Raw genomic sequence first — 6,480 nt, forward strand, 5'->3', positions numbered from 1 at the left:
GACCTGATATATGCCTGAAAATTACATACATACATGTATACATATAAGATCTTACGGAAAAACCCGAACGAACTTTTTGGCCAGCCCAATGTGTGTGTGTGTGTGTGTGTGTGTGTGTGTGTGTGTGTGTGTGTGTGTGTGTGTGTGTTATTTTATATACATTTATATATATTTTATATACATATATACACATAAAATTTTCAAAAATGACTGAATTCTGGCATCAGTAGCCAAAATAAATTTCAACTATGGTCACACATTTAATTTATGTAGAAAATACTCAATGAAGCCATAAGTCAATATTCCTCAAAATATGGTCCATAGTTCCCCTAGGTTAGAAGGGAAGAGGAGGGATTTAAAATGCAGATTTAGGGAGCCCCAGCTTAGATTCACTAAATCAGAGTCATTGGGGAGAGCCTTGGAATCTGCATTTTCATTAGCTCCCTAAGTAGTTTTTCTACACTGTAAAGTCTGAGAAGCTCTGCCTCAAAGTGACTGATATTTTAACATGGTGAGAGATGCCCTGGAGAGTTTAAACCATAGAGAAGATGGGTTGGGACTAAAGTTACAGCTAGGCTAAATAAATAAATGCAAAAAAGTGAAATCACCCATAAATCTCACTGCACAGGGATAATCATTAACATTTTGGTGTTTATTCTTCCAAACTTGTTTTCATGCACATATACATTTTTTTCATTTAAAAAAAGTGAGTGCACACTTAGAGTCTATTGTAATTGACCTCATGAACATAATACTTTTTTTTTTTCATAAAGGCACTCATTTTTCATTACATGGCTGGCTGATGAGAGTGAGGTGTGGGCATTGGGGGCAACGCCCAGAGGGAGAAACACCTGATCAGGATCTATGTCTTTAATAAACATGGGAAGTATTGTTGGGAGATGGAGGGCTGACATGATAGAATTAGAAACACATTTTACTTAGGGACAGAGAAGGTTTTCCCTGATTGATGGATCTCTGAAAATAAATCCAACTTGTGTCATGAATATGCCTTGCTGGATGAAGGCATTTTCTGAAAAGCCAAGTGCAAAGAGTTTTCAGGCAAACAGGCATAGCAAGCAACTGTCAAAAACAGCACCACGTTGAATACTGTCGGCTTTTGTCCATCTGCTTTCTCAAAGACGCGTCTTCTTTCTTGGGTTACAAGAATGTTGAAGGAAGGAGGGAGACAAATTCTGGCACAGTAAGTGTCTGCATTTTATTATTTTAGACATCAAGTTGGAAAACCTCAATATTTTCTTGGCTTCCATACCTACTGAATCTACAAGCCTTCAGACTGCTTTTCTTTTCATGGTTGTAGAGTTTGGGGCATAGGATTGCCAGATTTAGCAAATAAAAGTACAGAATTCCCAGTTAAATTTGATTCTTAGATAAACAAATTTTTAATATAATTATGTGCCATACAATATTTATAGTAACAGGACATTTATGGTAAGGACATATTTATAGTAACAAAATTATCTGTCACTTACTTGCAATTCAGATTTAACTGGATGTTCCATATTTTATTGGCAACTCTATTTGGGTAGCTTCCTATTTCAGAGGGAAATGTTGGCACAGAACTTTATCTTTTGCCCAGCTTTATTGAGATGTAACTGACATATAACATAAGTTTAAAGTGTACAGTGTGATGATTTGATACATGGATATATTGTGAAATGTTTACCACAATAAGGTTAGTTCACCCACCCTTCAGTTCACACAATTACCATGTTGTTGCTGTGATGAGGAGAACAGTAAAGCTCTACTCTCTTAGCAACTTTCAAGTATACAATACAGTGTTGTTAACTGGAGTGCCATGCTGTACATTACATCCTTGGAACTTATTCATCTTATAACTTAAAATGTGTACCGCTTGACCAAATTTTCCCATTTTCCCCACCACTCAGCCTCTGGTAACCACCATTCTACATTCTGTTTCTGTGAGTTCAGTGTTTTTAGGTTCCACATATAAGTGATAACATACGGTATTCATCTTTCTCTGTCTGAAAGGTGAATTATGCTGATTTCACTTAGCATAATATCCTCAAGGTCCATTCCTGCTGTCACAAATGGCAGGATTTTTACATAAAGTAATTTCTTAATTAGAAATCGAAATATTTTAGTTAATGCAGTGATCCATGTGGATTTCTGTTAATAACCTCTTTCTAAAGTTCAGAAGTGTTTCAGAGAAAAAGAAAATGACTCGGTCCAAAATGTAATCTCAGCTGCTATGGAAGACAGAAGGCAGCTAATCCAACTTCCACTTCAGACCAGAAGCCATGCACTGTCTTCCTTCCTTTATGTGATTGGCTATGGCGAAAGCATTGGCTGTTCTTTTCTTTTCTTTTTTTTTTAATTTTTGAATTTTATTTTATTTATTTTTTATACCGCAGGTTCTTATTAGTTATCTATTTTATAATATTAGTGTATATATGTCAATCCCAATCTCCCAATCCATTGGCTGTTCTAATGAGCGAGGACACAGGTCATGCTCCTCAGGGAATCACCCAAGCACATGCTCATTACCTCCCAAATCTGTGTACACAGGAGTTGCACAAAGCAATATTCAGAAGGGAGTTGATGCTCCAGCAGGAAGCCAGCCCTAGGCACAGAGACCAGCACTTGTAATTTACGATGAGCTGTGGGAGGATGGGAATGGGAACTCTGAGAACAAGGGGAAGATGTGAGATAATTTACTCAATTTGTTTTCCTGGAAATGAAGACTTTATGTCAAGAATTTGTAATAAAACTAACTGAGGCACTCACACTCAGCTCCATAAAATGCTTAATCACCTTGTTGTTCTCTAACAGCGTTTTTCTTTATGGGAGAATTTACCAGCTTTTTAATCTCCTTTATTTGATTAACATTAGAATCAACAATAGCAACCAGTGTTGGGTTTCAGTAAAGTGTTGTATTTGCAAACTTATTAAGGAAGATAGATTTTTTTTAAACATCTTTATTGGAGTATAATTGCTTTACAATGGTGTGTTAGTTTCTGCTTTATGACAAAGTGAATCAGCTATACATATACATATGTTCCCATATCTCTTCCCCCTTGTGTCTCCCTCCCACCCTCCCTATCCCACCCCTCTAGGTGGTCACAAAGCACCGAGCTGATCTCCCTGTGCTATGCAGCTGCTTCCCACTAGCTGTCTATTTTACATTTGGTAGGAAGATAGATTTTTTTAGGGCCTCATCTATAACAGTCTCAAGCCTTAATTAGCAAATCATGCTTTTAAAGTTTTATGTTCTTAGGGTAAAAAAGACGGAATCTATAGTAACTTGAGGAGGGAAAGCACTACAATAAGTAGTCATCATTGTTCTAAGACATTTTTATGGAGGAAAATACATTATTACAATCTATCTTTTTCTGACTTCAGATTTCTTTTTCCTTCTTATAACATTAATTTAGAAGAAACACAAAGTTAATTCTTTTTCTTTAAAGGCTCATTAATGACTTTTTCCCAAGTACAGTAGTTTGAACATACTCATAAGAAGTGATCAGAACTATGGATGGGTAGAAGGTCTTTAGATTTAATCAAAAATCCTGTGAACAGAATCTTAGTCCACAGGTATTTGAGCTGAAGCAGGTCCTGCAAACACTTGCTGGACCCTGCGGATGAATGGATTCAGTGTTTTGGGGACAATGGGGCCCCAGAGACACCACATCCTACTCAGCCCCAGCCCCCATCGTCACTTGATTTTCAGAATTCTCAGCCTCAATGCTATCTTAGCCCACCTACCTTTTTCACCCTACTTCTCTTAAACACCTTCTTTTCTCGTGCTGTTATCTATGGGGAGTTTCCAAACACACATCCAGAATCATGCAGATCTGAGGTGAAGTTTTCACTAGTCTGCATCAGTGAAGGAGAGGCAAAGAGACACATCCAGTAAGATTTTTGTTAAGGTAGTCCTATTCCAAAATTATTATGATCTTCCTTCTTTTTCTGTCTTCCTTCCTTTCTTTCTTCCTTCCTTTTTGATGTTAAATTATCTCTGCTCATATAAAACAGTAGTGGCAGTTATTTTTGTTTTGTTATTGATATCCTTAATTCAGAGAATAAATGTTGCTCACCCTATGTTGGTCACATATTTATATGCTCCTTTGTATATTAGTGTGTGTGTGTTCCAATTCAATAGTCTGTGAAGCTCAAATCATTTCAAAGCCACGGTGTACTTGTTTCCATCATGTTTCAAAAGATGGTGTCCTGGACTGGCAGACAACTTGGTACAATGAAAAGCACAGAAGGTTCTGGAGTCTCACAGACAGGGTCTGTGCTTGGAACTGAATCTGGTTCTTGTGGCCCCTGAGCAGGCACTAAGCTCTCTGAGCTCAAGCTTCACTTTCCATACAACGAGGGTGATAACAGCTACCTCAGAGAGTTGTCAGAAGATGAACACTTCTAACTTAATGTATAATATAGTGAATGCTGAAAGAATGTTGATTCCCTGGACTTCTGTGCCTCTTTTTGTCCCCCCCTACTCAGCACTTGGAGAAATAGATTAAAAAACGCTCAGTACACAAATCAGAAAAAAGAAAATGCAAGACTCTGACGCTAGCAAGTGTCTACAGTTAAAATAGTGAGTGAAGGAAGCATTGGCAGAGAGACTAGTTGGAAATTGCAGAGTTGGGTAGGGTTAATTCTGGAAGACTCTTTCCAGGATTGAGGTGAGTTTTGAAGCCCGTTGAGTATGAAGAAGTCTTTTTTTTAAATTGAAGTATAGTTGATTTACAATATTATATTAGTTTCAGGTATACAACGTAGTGATTCAGATTTGTTATAGATTGTACTCCAATTAATAACTTAAGTTATTACAAAGTAATGGCTATATTTCTCTGTGCCGTATTCTTGTTGCTTATTTACTTTATGCATAGTAGTTTGTATCTCTTAATCCCCTACCCCTATCTTACACCACCCCTCCTCCCCTTTCCCCCCGGTAACCACTAATTTGTTCTCTGTTTCTGTGAGTCTCTGTTTTGTTTTATACATTTGTTTGCTTTCTTTTTTTAGATTCCACAAGCATAAAGAAATCTTACACAGGGATGGTGTATTGGACAGCAGCTAATCCTACGTTCACCAACGTGTGGGATATATCTCACTAAGAATATGAGTGATGTTTTATATGGTACAGAGGCATTAAACAATGTTTAGTCACACTGTTAGAGTTATTCCCCATCCAACTCTTTCAATTCTTCTGACTACATCAAGAAGAAAGTCTCAGTTTGTACTAGACTATCTTTAACATTTCTCTAATACTTAATAACCCATTTTAACAAAGAATTTCAGGCTTCAGGATTGCAGCCATTGAGAAGCAAGAAATATCTAAATGATTTTAAATGTTTTATTTTCATTGTATTTATTTTTCCCATTCCCTTCTGCTTAAATTTTATTTCATTCACATTGATGATATAAAAAATTTTAAGTAGATTTAAATGTTAAAGGGAAGTAAATTTCAAGCATTAAGGTAATAATGTAGGTGGTACACAGCAAGGGCAACCAATCATAACAGTGGCCCCATAATGAGCAAACTTTAGAAAACACTGATCAGGCCCGTCTCTCTCATAAGGAAACGGATGAGTAAAATGAGATTCAGAGAAAAGAAGTTACTCTTTTCCAAGATCACATAGCTAGCTATCCTTAGGACTGAGGTTCAGTCCTTCTGTGCCGCTGTTCATTTATCTAACTCTGCATCAGACAAACTCTAGTGTTAAACTGAAGATAATTGGATATAAAATAAAAACAGACTATGTGTTGAAGGTTGTTGGGAAGGGACTGCTTGAAGAGGCTGATGAGTGTTATAAGGGAGACTTAGTGAAGGCAGACTTGTATAGAACCTGATGCTGGAGTGCATCAAGTCTAAGGCAATTCCCGAGGGTGTCGTGACAGCGATTCCTCTTGGAATCCAGCAGAGATGGCTTGAATCCCAACTTCTCTACTTGGCAAGAGACCAGTGTACACCTCTCAGCTCATCTGTACAGATTTATAGGAATGATAATAGCTAACATTTATGGGGCACATCATCTACCAAGCCCAATGTGATGCATTATCTCACTTAACCTTCAAAAGAAGACAGAAAGCAGCTATTATTACCCTCGTAAGATAGCTGAGGACATCTACAGCTAAACCAGCAACGGAGTAGAATTCAAGCCCAAGCAGTTTCAGTCCAGAGTCTGACCTTAACCACAATCCTATGCTGTGAAAATTAAACACAAACAAGGGCTGCAAAGCACCTAGCCAGGTGCCTGGCACATAGGCGGCAAAATGCCTTTCAACCCTCCCTCTCTGCCCATGCAGTAGTGCTAGTCACATCCTGCTTGGCATCCAGAACCTTCTCTGCAGGTGCCTAGCCGGGGACTACAACTCCCAGGATGCACCAGGCGGAGAAACTGGCCAATCAGGAAGCCCGGTCTCATTTCCACTGCCGGATCTCCCCACTTAGCAGCTAGAACTTTGGTGACGGCTGACGCGGTGGGTACC

Source organism: Stenella coeruleoalba (genome assembly GCF_951394435.1).
Source record: "Stenella coeruleoalba genome assembly, chromosome: 3".
NCBI classification, from domain to species: Eukaryota; Metazoa; Chordata; class Mammalia; order Artiodactyla; family Delphinidae; genus Stenella; species Stenella coeruleoalba.